At 46.3% G+C, this 17167-nt stretch overlaps 1 protein-coding gene across 21 annotated transcripts in view; it reads left to right on the plus strand.

The window, feature by feature from the left end:
• The first annotated feature begins 2877 nt into the window (after positions 1-2877).
• PTK2 (protein tyrosine kinase 2) overlaps positions 2878-17167 on the plus strand; it is a 170760-nt gene continuing 156470 nt past the window's right edge. For 6 of the 21 annotated variants that reach the window (XM_040261715.1, XM_040261733.1, XM_040261716.1 and 3 more), the window contains exons 1-2: positions 2880-3848; positions 5584-5680. The gene's annotated coding sequence lies outside the window, so the exon portion shown is untranslated. Of the gene's footprint in view, positions 3849-5583; positions 5681-17167 lie in introns of all 21 variants that reach the window. The other 15 variants (XM_040261720.1, XM_040261722.1, XM_040261721.1 and 12 more) reach the window with 4 other exon arrangements.

Below are 17167 nucleotides of genomic sequence, written 5' to 3' on the forward strand. Positions count from 1 at the left end.
GAGCAGCGCCACCGTGCAGTATTAGAGTATTTTTGGCTAGAAAGCTAGTTTGAAGCGTAAAGAAGCTTTTGTTTGCCCAGATGATTTTCATAATATATTCACATTGTTTATATATTTTTGGTTTTTAGAAAGTTGCTTCTGACCTTTTTTTTTTTAAGAATACAGGTTCCAGTTTGCCTAAGTATGAAACTGTTGGTAGACTGAGCTTAGAGGAAGGGCGATGTACATGAAGAGGTTGTGTATTTTGGACATTGGAGACCTTCACAGTTAACTTACCTTATTGCAGTGTTGTGGGTTAACAAATGGTGAGTTTGGGCCTTATTTAACAGTTAGCATCAAAAAGACCAATTCTTCTTCAGGGGTTCAGCCTATATGCTCAATTCGAGCCAACTATTATTTGTCAGTGTGAAGTGTTGAATGTTACTGAGCTTTAGGAAGAATTTTTCTGTTGTGATTGCTTTGTGAAAGCCCAGATCTTGTTCATTGTTTTAACAGTAAATTATATGGTTACTTTGGGAAAGCAGAATAGCACCATGATTTTAAGAGTGCTGATAAGCTAGTTTTGAGCTCCCCTTGTAGCTCAAACGGTAAAAGAATCTGCCTGAAGTGTAGGAGACCCAGGTTTGATCCCTGGGTCGGGAAGATCCCCTGGAGAAGGGAATGGCAACCCACTCCTGTATTCTTGCCTGGAGAATCCCACGGATGGAGGAACCTGGTGGGCTACAGTCCATGGGGTCACAAAAAGTTGGACATAGCTGAGTGACTTAACACTTTCAAGCTAGCTAACACTTGAATCCCTGATTCCTCCCTTGCTTGCTGTGTGACCTGGACAATTTAATTTTGGTAAGAGGTAGCTTTCTTACTTACGTGTGAAATGGAAACACTGATAATAACCAGTTAGGACTGTGAGGAGCTAGCTGGTACTTGCAAAATGCTCAGGAGAAAGGCTGAAACTGTATGATGATCAGGGTTGATTCTGAGACTTAGTGAGAGATGGGTGTCCGAAAGCTGGCCAGGCTGGATTGTGCATTGAAATGAGAACAAGATGAGCGAGGTGGTAGAAGGAAATATTTTACCTGTTAGTGAAAGAAACATAGGTTTAGTGTGTGTGACTGGTGGAAAATTTTAGTTCACATTGTTAGAAAGGGAAGGGGTTCAGAGTAGCCCGGGTGTCTATTTATACCTATCTTAAAACACACCTGTTCATGCCAGAAAGGTGGAGCTTATCCACCTTACGGCCATCTTCAGGGACCTGGTAGTATATTTTATTATATAATGAGGCAAGTTTAGTTTCTCTTTATCTGTCTGGAGCAAAAGATTTTACTTATGCATTTTAATTATACAGCTTGGGAAATGTTTGATTTTGTACTCTTTTTGAACTAGTTCAATTTTTATGCTTATATTTTATCAGTTTTGTGTGTTTGCTAAGACGCAGAACTTCATATTCTTAATAAAGATAGATTAGCTCATGGGATAAATAGGAGTGCTGGCACACAGCAGGCACTGAGTCGCCCACTGCTAACATGGCAAGTGAGCAGCCCTCCTGTTGATAAAATGGAATGTTGTTACCTACTTGAATTCTCCTTACAATGAAGCAAAGAGCAGTTGTAAAGCATTCAGAAGTCAGTGCATCCATTCATTTATTCATGCATTGTCACTCAGGCGTCAAGTATATGTTTAATGATTAAGTGCTTTAGGTGTTTGATACAGTGTATATTATTGGGGTATCAGTGGGGAACAAAACCCAGACCTGGGGAGTAACTGGGATGTTTTGCCTTTCACAGCAAGCAGGAGAAAGACAGTTGCAAGAGACTGGCATTTTAATCAATGGTATTTTCAGGTTTGTGCTCCTTTAATAGAAGAGAAGCACCCCCCCCCAAAAAAAAAAAAGCAGAGAAGCACCCCCCCCCCCCGCCAAAAAAAAGCAGGGAGCTTCTAAAGAGCACATAGTTTTTTTTACCTCTTGCAACCAACTGGAGTCAGAACTTCATTCTGGCTTTATTTAATAGTGTGTAGGTCCTGAGGCTGCAGAGTTGAAGGAGACTGTCTTGCTCCTAGAATCTTGTGTTTGAGTGGAGGGAGGGGCCGACAGGTGGGGTCGGATTTGACATCCACCCTAGTGGGTGAACCCTAGTGGGTGAACCTTCGTGGCTCAGATGGTAAAGGGTCTGCCTGTAGTGCAGGAGGCCCGGGTTCAATGCCTGGGTCAGGAAGATCCCCTGGAGAAGGGAATGGCAACCCACTCCAGTATCCTTGCCTGGACAATTCCATGGACAGAGGAGCCTGGCAGGCTACAGTCCATGGGGTCGCAGAGAAATCAGACACTGACTGAGTGACTAATACACATGCGTGTGGACGCGTGTGCGCACACGCATGACACACACACACACACGTGTTAAACCAGAAGCTACACCCCAAGGGAGCTTGGGGGCAGAGCCGTGTCTCTCCTGTTTACTGATGTGTGCTCCAGTGCCTGGTGCTGTGCACGGCACGTGTCAGTGACTCCAGAGGCCCCTCTGGTGAGTGACAGGACTGGGGGAGCGCAGGATTGGGGTGTGGCCCCCTCCAGACGCACTCCCGTTCAGCCCAGGCAGGAAGGCCCCGGCAGAAGGACTGCCAGTGGCACAGAGGTGTGAGGGAGGGCGTGCGTGCTCTGTAAACTGAAGTAGTTAAACTTCGCCCGAATGTAGCCTTTTTCAGAGACACCGGTGAAAGATGTTAGACTCTGGAGAGTTAGACTGGGCTTGATCCAGAAGGGCCTCAGGCCGTAACATACAGGAAGCACGTTCCCGACTTCAGGCCGACACTTCATATTACACGGTGCACGCCATGTCAGAAAAGCTGCACGCCATGTCAGAAAAGCTCCATTGTGTCTTGGGGTCCCATTCTGTTAGTGGTAGCTGGAGTACTGAAATTCTGTGAGCCACTGGTGAACTTTTAATCATTGGGGGAAGATGAGGATATAGGATAAATAATTGTTTTCTCAGGAGTAAAGATAGTCTAAACCCTAAGGACAGGAGTCTTCTATTTCTATGTCTTGACTTCTAGTTCCCTGGAAGAATGCCAGGTGTGTTGAGTAGATTCTCGGTATGTGAATAAGCGAAAAACACCCTTGGCTCTCATGTGCACTGTTGTAGCAAGCGTTGTGGTGGGTTCTGGAAGGTGACTGCTGAGAGATGGCCTTTGGCAGGGTCTCCAGGTGAGTGGGGCAGAGGGAAGCGGGTCACTGATGACGGGACCGGGCTGAGTGCTGTGGACAGACCATAGGGAGTGTGAGGGATCGTCGCCTCCCTTGGAGCACTCAGTCCCTGGGTTCTTAGTTCTCTTTATACCTGCTGCTTAATTTCACATTCTCTGTGGTAGCCTTTTAGTAAACCTTCCACAGGGTCAGGCACACGGACTCTTCACGTCCTCTTTCTGGGCTCGGCTTCCTGGAGGTCTCTGTTCTCCCGTGTTCTCAGCTGGCTGTTCTCATGCCTTCCCTGCAGCGTTGCCCGGTCGTTCTTTGCTCTTGCCCTTGGGCTTCTCTCCAGGGTTGGGTTTCATGTTTGGGATACCCCTTGTCTTCGTTTTCCTTGACTGACTGCTTTGTCTTGGTCAAGCACTGCGTCCAGAGGTGAATCACTTGAGAAGGATGGTCGGGGTCTTGGGCAGGGCCAGGCTGCCTCCCATGTTCCCTCCTCCTGAGCCTCTCTGCTCCGACTGTCCTCCTCTCCTGGCCCACAGCTCCTGTTCTGGAAGCTCCCTCCATCGTCACGTCCTTGTTGAAGCTCGTGTTTTCCTGTGACTGCCTCCTACTTCGTTATGCTTCCATTTTGGTGCAGGACCTTCTCCAGTGGCCTCCTGAGGTAGGACGCTTGGAGCAGAAGGTTAGGGAGTGAGCGTGATTGAGGAGGGTGATTAATGTGTGGCTGGTGTGATTAAGGTGTGGCTGGTGTGGAGTTCTGTCGGCATCGCTCTGATCCATTGCTTCCTGTGCTCCATGTTACTGGTTTTCAGTTCAGAAGCTTATTCTAATTTCTTATTCAATGTAACTTTTCCCCCTCCCATCTTTAGAAGCTTGTGGGAATTTAAAAATTTGTCCAGCTCTTTTAAAATGTCATAAAGTGTGGGTTTCTTTTCATCTACTGTCCTGCTTATTCAATGGGGACCTTCATTCTGGTAACTTTCATTCCTCTGGGAAAACTTTTTCAAGTGATTGTGCTGATGTTTTTCTCTTTTCTGTTTCCTTGTTCTTTCTCTCCGGAAGTCTTATTACCCACGAAACTGTCTTGGCTGTCATATTTTTCTTATTCTTTCTCTCCAGTATACTTCTGTCCCACCATCCTTCCCTTTCTTCCTTCATTTTTTTATCCTGCTCTCAGGGAGATGTCTTGAATTTAACTTAACCTTCTTTTTAGTTTTTTACTTCTATGTTCAGGTTCTTGAATATTCATGAGCATCCTATTTTTGTTTATTGATTGCAGCATCTTCTTACCTCTAGGTTTTTGATTGTAGTTTCTGTTTCTCTCAAGTTATTTCCTTACCTCCCAACCCTCCAGAACCCCTTCCTTCTATCTGACATGGGGAGGGCCTTTTGACTTTTACATCAGGGTATTATGGGTGGACGATTTGTTGGGGAATCCCCAATGTATTTTCAGGTCTTTCTTCTTGGTCTGATTTTATTCCCCCAAAATATTCTCTAGTCTCTTTCATGTGGAATTCTGACTACAGAAATCTGGGGGCTGGGTGGGTGGGTGAGGGGTGGGGAGCTCGAGGACCCACCGTTGAGTTTTGTATGGTGATGCAGTCCGCCTGTGTGTAGTCCAGCTGGGCAGGGGTCCTTCGGTCGAGAGCCACTCTGCTTTTCCTGGGAGTGGCCATCAGGGATGGGACAGCACTCTGATGCCTGGGGCTGAGGCTCTGGCTGCGGCTTGAGTGGACTTGCTGCTCCCTGTGGCCAGGCCCTTTCCTGCCCGCACCAGTGCTGCCCGCTCTGAGCCTTCTGGACACGCCTGTGGACGTGGAATCGGGTCTTAGTTTTTCCACTGCTGGCTTAGGACCTGGCTTTCTTGGCCTGCTGAGTCATTTACTATGCTTCCAATCTTTCATAGTTTCTCTTTCCTCCAAGTTTTTTTTCTTTTTCCTCTTTTTCAAAAATTTGTTTTTGTCTTTATCTTCCGTGTGAGAAGCTTTTCTCAAAGGTTCCAGAATTCTCTTTTTCCCCTGTCAGTTCTGCCTGAGCTGTGTTTTGTTTTCAAATTTTTTTTTAATGTCTCTTTAGTGTAATTTTAGCGGGAGAGGGTGAAGTAGCTGTATATATTGTTGGTGATCTTTCCCTGAGCTTACTAGCTAACTCTGTGTCATATTAATTCATGCTTGTTGATAGGTTTTAGCAGTCTCTAGGTTTTCAAGTGTGTTTTCTTGACTGAAATGTCGGTTTGAAGACAGGGACTTGATGCCGTGTTTTTACCCCTCATCCCAGCTCTGGCACTGCATGTGTGGTAGGTGACGAGACTGGCTCTGAGAGGGGTGAACACAGTGGCTCTTTGAAAAAGTGGTGGAGAGGTGGTTTTATAAATACACGTTGTCTTTCCTTGTCAGGTTCTCTGTGACTGCTATGGAAAGAGGAAAGAGAAAGGAGGAGTGTTTGTAAATCATCGTGCGACTTGCTCACGGAGTTTCGGTGGCCTTCTGAACTGTGAGTCTGATTCTCTTGCTACACTTGTGTCTTGGTGTTTTGTTTTGTTTTGATTTTTCTTTCCCCTGTCATAGGGTTTCTTTGACACACAGTGGAAACAAACAAGAGATAGTGAATTTTACAGAGAAGGTGGGAGGAAAAATAGAAGTTATTTAGTCCCTTCTATATGTATACCTTCTATACTTTATATACCTTCTTGTATATATGGTTAACAACTACAATAACAGCACACGGTTTAGAATAGGGCCAACTCTTTGCAAACCCATGAACTGTAGCCTGCCAGGCTCCTCTGTCCATGGGATTCTCCAGGCAAGAATACTGGAGTGGGCTGCCACGCCCTCCTCCAGGGGGTCTTCCTGACCCAGGGATCGAACCCATGTCTCTTACGTGTCCTGCAAGTTCTTTAGCACTAGCGTCACTCGGGCAGCCCAGAATAGGGTCTGGTACCTGATAAATACCAGGGTATGCAATGGGTCCACTCCCCTCCCACATGTGCGTCACTGAAGGACAGTGCAGCTGCAGGTCCCAGTGCAGAGCTGGAATGCAGACTGTGTCTGACTCAGGGCCTGTGTCCTTTCCTCTGATACCTGGTTCTCAGGGGCTCTGCATTCAGATGGCATCTTAGCTACTTACGCTTTACTAACTGCCTACACCTGGCTTTCCCATCCAGCAGGGCGTGATGATAGCCCTTCCCCAGGCACAGGTGGTGAGAGGTACGTGATGTCAGCTGAGGTCAGCAGATGTCAGCAGTGGTCACTCCCTGGGAGGGAAGGTGGGCCCGAGGGGCTGGGCTCTTTATGGTGTGGGGTTTGGTTCATTCCCCACAGTGGGGAAGTGGTAGAGTTGAGGTTCTATCCCAGTTTGTCTGATGTCTGAGGACTGCTCTCCGGTGAGTCTGGCGGTGAATTGAGGACAGGCAGCCAGAGAAAATGAGCGTGTGTCTTCTGGGGTGCTGGTGTTGGTCAGCACTCTGTTGTACCAATATGTTTTGTTGGTAAAAGCCTCATGAACTTGAACTTGATGGATTCAGACCTCATGACAGTTTATAACTGTGTTGAATTTCACTTTGACCAGTGTCTTTGTCTTGGATGTCCAGGTGGCAGGGCCCTGGTTAAAGTTTTTCTACTTCCTTCTGAGGGTCAGCTCACTTTCCTGCTTTGTTCTCTTTTCCCCCAAGCAGCTCTGTCTCTACAGAGGCTAGGTATTAGGGAAGGGAAATTATGTCATGCAGTTTCAATTTCCGAGCAAGGGCCGGAAGTCTTCGTCCTGTTTTTCCAATTCACCCCACTCTTTACTGGCTGTGTGAGGAACCTGGGCTGCGTGCTGTGATGGTGTTGCCGGTCATGAAGTCACAGCCCAGCTCTTTGCATCCCCCTCCATCCAGATGATACGTTTGTTCCTGTGACGGTAACGTCCACTTGGGTGCAAGTCTGTTTCTGAGAGTCTTGGAAATAAAAGAAATTTTATTTCACCTCTGCATCTTCTGTTTGATTCATAGGTGGTTTTTACTAAATGCAGAATGAAGGAATGTTTAATGCTTGCCACGAAATAACTTCTCTTAGTAGATCCAAACAAGGCAGAATATCAAGTGTAGCTTTTCAGCAACATTAGCACTTAAAAATACCTCATCTTGGTACAGCACAGGGAGCAATGTTTACATGAGGGGGCAATATTTAGTAGAAGGCACTCAGAATTCTTCTTGAAATACGATGAAGCAGAAGAAAGGCCTGGTGGGAGGGTGGTGAGACGTCAGGCCAGCCCTGATGAGCCAGGGGCCTCTTCCCCAGCTCAGTGGAGCTTTAGGAACCAGAACTGCTGATAATCTACTGATTCTGGCTTGTCCCCTCCCCACCAGTATTTGAAAATACTTAAGCCCAGAAAGATAACCGTCTAACTGGTGTTCCTCCAGAGAGATGGTCAGACAGAAGGAGTCAGTCTGGCCTCCCCCAAAGTCAGCCTGGAGCTGTGATGCTAAGAGCCAGACCCCCATCCCCCTGAGTGTGCCATCGTAAGCTCCTGGTCCTCCTGGCCCCTGCAGAGCAGCTCTGCTTCTGGAGCTGCTTTGCCAGAGTTGGTTCTTGGTTCTTGTTTGATTTGCTGTGTGTGCTGGAGGGCACGAACTTGGAATGGAGGTGTTTTGCAACTTTAATTCTAGGAAAGCAAAGAAAAGTTTTGGAGGAGTTGAGTCACTGAAATATGTGTGGAGATTATTTTTAGGGTTAACGTTTGTGGGAAGGTGGTAGACAGGAAGGAAGGCTGCCTCAAGACTCTCTGAAGACCCCCATTTTGTTAATAAAGGTGTCTTTTAAGCATCAGGACAACTGAGTACAACTGAGATAGATTGGACTCTGAGTTCTTGGGGCCGTTAACTCAAAAAACCTGTTTTTTAGTTTCTGGAATTCCAGACATTCATTGTCCTGAGACTTCCCTAGGTGCTAAGCAGGATGGACATGGTCTGTGTTCTTGTATGACGTCGGTTTTGTTGGGGTGCCGACCTCTGCCGTGGGGAGAGAGTGTGCAGACAGTGCAGGGGGTCCATGCTCACAGGGCCGGGACCAGCCTGGTCGCCACAGGCACCCCAGGGGCTGCAGTGCCCACGTGGACCCTGGAGGATGAGAGTGTGTGGCCCAGCACACAAGTGTTCGAGGAGCGAAAACGTCTCATGCAAAGGCCCAGCGGATATGTGAGTGTAGTTTACTTAGAGCAGTGATTGCAGATGTTTACAGGTGATGTGTTCGCAGGTGAGGCTAGAGGGTAGTCAGCAGCCTGACTGTGAAGGAGGGTGCGGAACCCAGGTAAGGAGCCGGACCTTTATCCTGAGGGCTGTGGGGAAGGACTGCAGGGTGGATTTTTGTTAATTCATGTAATTACCATTCAAGGTAGATGGTAGCGGGCGAGATCCTGTTGGAAGCAGTGGTTCCCTAGCCTCCCAGCCCCAGCTCCACTCTGCATCACCCACCTCTGTCACCGTCTTCCCTTGTGGACTTTCTGGAAGGTACCTGCCAGACGCTGCATTCCGTGTAGAACCGTGTCATCCGTGGCTTCAGCTTTAGGTGGTTTGTTGGTTTTCTGATGTCAGGTGTGTGGCTGAGCCTAGTGGCACTGTGTGCAGCGCGGGAGAGTGCTTTCCCAGAGGGGCCTGCAGGAGGATGGGAAGGGCTGGCTGTAGCAGGGGTGGGCGCTCCAGGGAAGAACGTGCACAGAGGTGGAGCTGGACGGTGTGGAGACTGCACCCTTCAGAGATGTAAGCAGGCTTCATGGGAAATGTGGCATTCTGATTGTTCAGCATTTGTTATACATTTTTAATGTCCCCAAATCTGAGCTTAGGAGACACCAAAACTCCTGAATCCAAGTGATAATCTGAAACTGTTGATTTTGTATATTGACTCATGGGGAAAAAAATCCTTATAGAACACCTGTCACAAAAACTTAACACAGTTGGCATCTATCTGGCTGTGCAGAGCTGTCAGTGGAGCCAGGCTGTGCTGTCGAGCTGCTCTGATTGTCAGGCATGAACAGGGCATTTAAGAAGCTGCTCCATGTTTGGCTTCACCAGAGCGTGTGGGCATCAGAGGGGTTGGAGATGTCACCAAGGTGTGTGAGCACTAGTCCCACCTGTGTGGCATAGTTGTAGCATCCTGGAGGGAAGGAAGCGTTCGTGACGAGGCCATGCAAGACCCAGGGTGGTTAGATTGGATCCTTTTGAAAGAAGTATCACTGCATTTGAAGTACTGAGGCAAAATCTTGACAAATAAGGTCCACAAAGACTCTCAGTGATTGCCAGCTCCAGGCAGCTCTTCTGTAAATGCCTGGCGGTTCTCGTGTATGATCAGGACCCTGTGTTGAGTTCAGTGGGTCCTCTGCGTGCACATTACCTGCTGTGTGAGGCTTCAGTTTCATGCTCATAGCCCTGTGAAGAGTGCGTCTTTATGTTTCCAGTCTTACATTGTGATTCAGAAATTTGGGTGAAGGAAATAGTCATAATCATAATAGCTGCCATTTATGTGTCAGTCATTGTGTCAGATTAGTATTTAATTTTTTATAATAGTTCAGTAAGGTAGAGAAACTGGACTTAGAGACGTTAAGAAACTTGCCCAAGGTTTCATATGGTGGTCATCAAGCTTTCAAGTTCCTTTTCCGTAAACCTTTGCCCTGATGGTCCTGCTGTGGGTCTTGCTTTCACAGCAGAGAGGCGCAGGCCCTCCCCTCAGCACCTCGCCCCCTTTCTGTGCTGTCAGCCGCCGTCGACCGCAGTGCATGTTCTTGGCGTGTTGGTGTCGCCTGTGCTGACCTGCATCGCCGCTGTTTGTGCAGAGCTCTGCTGGTGGGTCACAGTCCGGGGTTCCCGGCTCAAACTGAGCAGAGAGGTGGTTTCACCCAATACTGGGAAAACTAGGGAAATGGGTCTGTTCCTGTCCCTAGAAGTGGGGAGACAACTTTTCCTGTGGAAATTTTTATAGACTTTGGATCCCTCCCAGCATCAGTCTTTTCCAGTGAGTCAACTCTTTGCATGAGGTGGCCAAAGTACTGGAGTTTCAGCTTCAGCATCATTCCTTCCAATGAACACCCAGGGCTGATCTCCTTTAGAATGGACTGGTTGGATCTCCTTGCAGTCCAAGGGACTCTCAGGAGTCTTCTCCAACACCACAGTTCGAAAGCATCAATTCTTTGGCGCTCAGCTTTCTTCACAGTCCAACACTCACATCCATACATTTTCACTGGAAAAACCATAGCCTTAACTAGACGGACCTTTGTTGGCAAAGTAATGTCTCTGCTTTTAAATATGCCATCTAGGTTGATCGTAACTTTTCTTCTACGGAGTAAGCGTCTTTTAATTTCATGGCTGCAGTCACTATCTGTAGTGATTTTGGAGCCCAAAAAATAAAGTCTGACACTGTTTCCACTGTTTCCCCAAAGGGTAGATGTCTCTTAAAAGAACATTTGCAGCAAGGTGGATGAACTTGGGAGGTATTATGCTAAATGAAATAAGGCAAAGAAAGACAAGTGCTGTATGTTATTACTTATATGTAAAACCTAAAAATACAACAAACTAGTGAATATAGCAACAAAAAAAGCAGACTTAAGAGAACAAGCTAGTGGTTACCACTGGAGAGAGGGTATTGGGGAGGGACAGTAGAGGAGTGGGGGTGTGCTGCTGCTGCTAAGTCGCTTCAGTCGTGTCCGACTCTGTGCGACCCCATAGACGGAAGCCCACCAGGCTCCCCCGTCCCTGGGATTCTCCAGGCAAGAACACTGGAGTGGGTTGCCATTTCCTTCTCCAATGCGTGAAAATGAAAAGTGAAACTGAAGTCGCTCAGTCGTGTCTGACTCTGTGCGACGCCATGGACTGCAGCCCACTAGGCTCTTCCATCCATGGGCTTTTCCAGGCAAGAGTACTGGAGTGGGGGGCCATTGCCTTCTCTGAGGTACAAACTATTAGGTGTAAAGTTAAGTTGCAAAATGAGCAATATAGCCAGTGTTTTATAATAATTATAAATGAAGCATAACCTTTAAAAATTGTGAATTGCTGTATTGTATACCTGTAATTTAGGTGATATTGTACAGCAACTATACTTCAGTTTTTTTAAAAAGTTGTATTTTTTGACCATATGACATGTGGGCTTTGTTCCCTGACCAGGGATTGAACCTGCACTCCCTGCTAGGCATGCACGAGTCTTAACTGCTGGACAACCAGGGAAGTCCCTATACTTCAGTTTTAAAGAAAAGATCTCAGTAAAAATTTCAATTGAAAATACGGCCAACAGGTTTGAGTAGGTATTTTGTTCATTTCATATGGATAAGAATAAGCACACAGAAAGATGCTCAGCATCATTAATCGTTGGGGAAAAGCAGACGGCAACTACATTGAAGTACCATTGCAACGCAGTTAGAATGGTTACCATTAAAACTAGACAACGTGAGGTGACAGTGTCCAGTGACAAAGATGTGAAACAGGACTCTCTTGCTTTGCTGGTGGGAACGCAAAGTATAACCACTTCGGAAAACAATTTGGCAGTTTCTTATAAAATTGAATATATAGTTATCATACAATCCAGTAATCCCATTTTGAGGTATTTATCCAAGAGAAATGAAAATTTACCTCCGTGTGCATGAATGTTTATAGCAGCTTTATTCATAATCATTTAAAATGGAAAACAACTTGAATGCCTATCAGCTGGAAAACAGATGAGCAGCTTGGGGTCCACCCCTGCAGTGGAATCCTATTAAGCATCAGCAACAGGAAGGAATTAACTACCAACATAGGCAGCAAAGTGGTGCATCTCCAAAGCCTTCTGCCCGTTGAGAACATGAAGTGCTCGTGTTGCTGGGGTTCCCATTGATGTAACATTCTGGTAAAGGCAGAGATGAGCTGAGTGGCTGCCTGGGGCTGCCGGAGAGAGACTTGTTTTTCAGGGACATGAGGACACTCCTCGGGGTGACGGAAAGCGGCCGTTCCTCCACGTGGTGGTCTCCACGCCACAGAGGACATTTGTCAGAGCTCCTGAGCCGGAGGTTTTCCTGTATGGAAATTATACCCCAGGCTTCAAAGATAGGTGACTTCTGTGTGTATACACACAGATACTGCACACATTTGACCTCAGGTTTTCTTTCAGGCTGGATTAAACTTTATTTTTCTGGACAGGTTACCCTGGAAGTTTAAGTGAAGTAGATTTTAGCCATAGACACAGCTTCTGAAACCGTGTAACCTTGAAGTCCTTGGCTGAGTTTTGTATGCTTATTTATTCATGACCTCTAAAGCCTTCGTAATAATGTAGTTTATCTTCATATAACATGATTATATATTACAGATGTGTAATTAGCATAAGTAAAATATGTTTTAAAAGTTAAATTATTTCAAGTTCTTGTAGCTCTGGAGAAAAGTTTACAATTAATAAATAATGTTTTCTCTGGTTAATGAGACAAATTTAATTATGCAGTCTTCAGCTGTTTTGTTTAGTCATCTGTAATTGTAGGGTACAGGTATATTTTACACTGCTAGAAATACCAAGAATGCACACAGAAAGTGATACACATAGGCTTCACTGAGCTCAAGACTCAATTGCAATTGTAAGTACAGTTTTTTAGAAGCATGCAGGAGGGTTGCTTGTTATTGCTCTGTGATGCTTTTTGATGTCCTCCACAGTAGTTATTTAGCATTTTTTCCCAATAGGCCCTTGTTTATGTATAGAGTGGGGAAGGAAATTAAAGTGGAAGGTTGTGTGTGAGGGTTTTAATTTTTATTTAAAAATCAAAGTTTGTTTGACTTTAGAAAGAAAGAAGGCCACTGTTTTAAATGATGACATGATGATTTTATGATGGGAGGGTGCCGCTCTGGGTGGTTACAGCAGAGTCCGTGGCACAGTGAAGCGGGCTTCTGCCCCTCTGTTGCACATGGCCCTCTGTGCCTGCAGCCCTCTTTACTCTCCCCTGGACACATAGAGCTTCCCACCTTGTGTGTCCAGCCCCACTCACCACAGCTCCTGCCTGTTGTCCTCTGTACAGTGAGCACATGGCCAAGATCCGCTGGTGGCCTCTTGGCAGCATATTGAGGAGCAGAAGAGAGGGTGAAGTTGTCCTGCTTACATTTTGCTGTCTGGCTCCATCCCTGTGTTTTCCTCTGGACCCCGCATTAACTTAATCCTGGTCCAGAGGCTGAGAAGGCTGGGGTGCTTCCTTAAGTTGACGGCATTTCCAAGTGCTGCGGGGCTCCTGTTGCATGAACTCAGGGGTGTTTGCGGGGTGTTCGCTTTGATTTGGCTCTTGTTGTTGCCGCACGCGTGTGGAGTGTACCATGTAGTGTCTCCTGAGAAGTTTTTGTATGAGTTGCTTAAAGTTATTGTATATACAGAATAGGAAAAAAATAGTGGATTATACACTTAAAAAATATGTAACCGTATTTATTTTCCTGTATTTTTCAAAGGATACTTACAGGTCTTCTTAAACAAAACATACTGAAAGATATCAGACTCACTTTTAGCCTTTCTGGGTGACTTGGGATCTGCAGTGTGAACACGTGTCGCCTTCAGTGTGCAGTAACACAGCTTTTGCCTTTTGCCTTTTTGTCTGCGATAAACCTTTTTCTCTCCTTCAGATTCCAGTGTTTTGGTTTGTTGGGCCTCCTTGTGCTTTGGGCACATGAACTGGGTTCAGCAGCAAAATGACAGTGGTCTGCACTGGGTTGACTGCCTCAGAAAGCCCCTCCAGCACCCTTTCTAGTTTGCTGCTCCTTGTTTTTTGTTTTTTAATTGTTTAAAATTGAAATATAGTTGCTGTACAGTGTTTCAAGTGTACAGTGTATTTTGTTTTTTTAGATGAAAAAAATTTTTTCTTTTATAGAAAAGTTATAAGATGTAGTATAGGGAACTCCTGAATATCGCACTTCACCTAGATTCAGTTCAGTTCAGTCGCTCAGTCGTGTCTGACTCTTTGCGACTCCATGAATCACAGCACGCCAGGCCTCCCTGTCCATCACCATCTCCCGGAGTTCACTCAGACTCATGTCCATCGAGTCTGTGATGCCATCCAGCCATCTCATCCTTCGTCGTCCCCTTCTCCTCCTGCCCCCAATCCCTCCCAGCATCAGAGTCTTTTCCAATGAGTCAACTCTTTGCATGAGGTGGCCAAAGTACTGGAGCTTCAGCTTTAGCATCATTCCTTCCAAAGAAATCCCAGGGTTGATCTCCTTCAGAATGGACTGGTCGGATCTCCTTGCAGTCCAAGGGACTCTAAAGAGTCTTCTCCAACACCACAGTTCAAAAGCATCAATTCTTCGGCACTCAGCCTTCCTCACAGTCCAACTCTCACATCCATACATGACCACAGGAAGAACCATAGCCTTGACTAGACGGACCTTAGTCGGCAAAGTAATGTCTCTGCTTTTGAATATACTGTCTAGGTTGGTCATAACTTTTCTTCCAAGGAGTAAGCGTCTTTTAATTTCATGGCTGCATTCACCACCCACGGTGATTTTGGAGCCCCCCAAAATAAAGTCTGACACTGTTTCCACTGTTTCCCCATCTATTTCCCATGAAGTGATGGGACTGGATGCCATGATCTTTGTTATCTGAATGTTGAGCTTTAAGCCAACTTTTTCCCTCTCCTCTTTCACTTTCATCAAGAGGCTTTTTAGTTCCTCTTCACTTTCTGCCATAAGGGTGGTGTCATCTGCATATCTGAGGTTATTGATATTTCTCCCGGCAATCTTGATTCCAGCTTGTGTTTCTTCCAGTCCAGCATTTCTCATGATGTACTCTGCATATAAGTTAAATAAGCAGGGTGACAATATACAGCCTTGACGTACTCCTTTCCCTATTTGCAACCAGCCTGTTGTTCCATGTCCAGTTCTAACTGTTGCTTCCTGACCTGCATACAGATTTCTCACCTAGATTCACCAGATGTTAAACTAGCATTCTGTTACATTTGCCTGCATGCCTTCCCCCAACCCTGTTTTCCTCTTCTCTCCCTTCCCCCACCCACCCTCTCTTTTTGTCTTTGCATGTACATGTACACGTGTATTTACTGTGAGAGTAGGTTGCAGTGGTCACACCCTTTACCGCTTAAGATACTGCGATGAGTCAGGACTGGGGAAACAGACTCTTGGAGGGCACAAACAAAACCTTGTGTGCACCAGGAGAAAGGAGCAGTGACCCCACAAGAGACTGAGCCAGCCTTGCCTGTGAGTGTTCAGGAGTCTCCGGTGGAGGCGTGGGCCCACGGTACCTGCCGCAGGGCTGGGGACACTGACTGTAGCAGTCCTGGGAGGTGCAGTGTGCTGGCATAGGCCCTTTTGGAGGAGGTCACCATTACCTCTGCCAAAGCCAGACTATAGGGAGGGAACATAGCCCCACCCATCAGCAGAAGATGACAGATTTACCGAACAAGGACTTGTCCACCAGAGCAAGACCCAGTTTTCCCCACAACTAGTCCCTCCCATCTGGAAGCTTCCATAAGCCTCTTATCCTCATCCATCAGAGGGCAGACACACTGAAAACCACAATCACAGATAACTAACCAAACTGATCACATGGACCACAGCCTTGTCTAACTCAGTGAAACTGTGAGCCGTGCTGTGTGGGGCCACCCAAGATGGGTGGATCGTGATGGAGAGTTCTACCAAAACGTGATACACTGGAGAAGGGAATGGCAAACCACTTCAGCCTTCTTGCCTGGAGAACCCCATGAACAGTATGAAAAGAACAGAATGACCACGATGTAATTCATGGAATTATCACATTTACAAAAGTTAACATTGCCTTTGCAGCTCATACACTTACCAAAATGTAGACACCATTGTCATTTTGTTGTTGAACTCAAGTTTGTGTGCCTGATGCACATGGAGGCCAAACAAACCAAAATGCTGGAATTTGAAGGAGAGAAAAGTTTATTGCAGGGCCAAGCAAGGAGAATGGGTAGCTCATGCTCAAAAGACCTGAATCCTGGGTGGTTCTTGAGGCAAAATTCCAGGGGAGGGGCGACTGCAGGATATGTGACCCTCCTCTGATTGGCTGGTGAGAGGTAACAGGTTGTGTTCAAGGAATCTCAATCATCAGTCTTCTGCTTCCATCCAGTTTGGGTTCTGCTCAGCCTGAAGTTACGGTCCTCCAGCTGGGTGGAGCCCTTAGTTGCTGTAGAAGACCTGTATCAGACGGTTACACGTTATCTACCCTTTGAGGAGGAACCGGGGCCCTGCTTTATTCACGCACTGGTGTCTCTACTGCTCCTCCTCTCTTTCTGCATTCCCTTACCCCTCTAAGTAGTAACTGTTTGAATCTGCCCTTTTCAACTCAGGTAAGGTCTTGGAGGCTGAAACAAGAAATGGAGGGCATAGCAAGGCTTTAGTGCCTGGGAGGGCCCCAAGGCCCCAGAAAGTTCCTTCATGCCCCTCTATGGTCACAGTCCCTGTTCCAATCACTCGCTGCTCTCCTCCCCCCATAACTACTGTGTTCCTTCCACTTCAGGTCATTTTTGCCTGTTCTAGGAGTTTATGTCAGCAGAATGGTACACTGCGGATAAACTGTGAAAGGTGATTTTTAGCACAATGTAGTAGAGATTTATCTATATTGCTGTGTAGTTGGTTCCTTTCTATTGCTGAGTAGTGTTTCCTTGCAAGAGTCTATCCTGTTTTGTCTATCCACTCTTTCTCCATCAGTTCAGTTCAGTTGCTTAGTTGTGTCCGACTCTTTGTGACCCCATGGACTGTAGCACGCCAGGCTTCCTTGTCCATCACCAACTCCCAGAGTTTGTACTCAAACTCATGTCCATTGAGTCAGTGATCCTCTGTCTTCCCTTTCTCCTCCCTCCTTCAGTCTTTCCCAGCATTAGGGTCTTTTTTTGCTGTTGTTAGGGTCTTTTCAAATGAGTCACTTCCTCACATCAGGTGACCAGAGTATTCAGCTGAAGTTTCAGCTTCAGCATCAGTCCTTCCAATGAATATTCAGGACTGATTTCCTTTAGAATGGACTAGTTGAATCTCCTTGCAGTCCAAGG

This window comes from Oryx dammah, unplaced genomic scaffold (assembly GCF_014754425.2).
Source record: "Oryx dammah isolate SB20612 unplaced genomic scaffold, SCBI_Odam_1.1 HiC_scaffold_19, whole genome shotgun sequence".
Lineage (NCBI taxonomy): Eukaryota > Metazoa > Chordata > Mammalia > Artiodactyla > Bovidae > Oryx > Oryx dammah.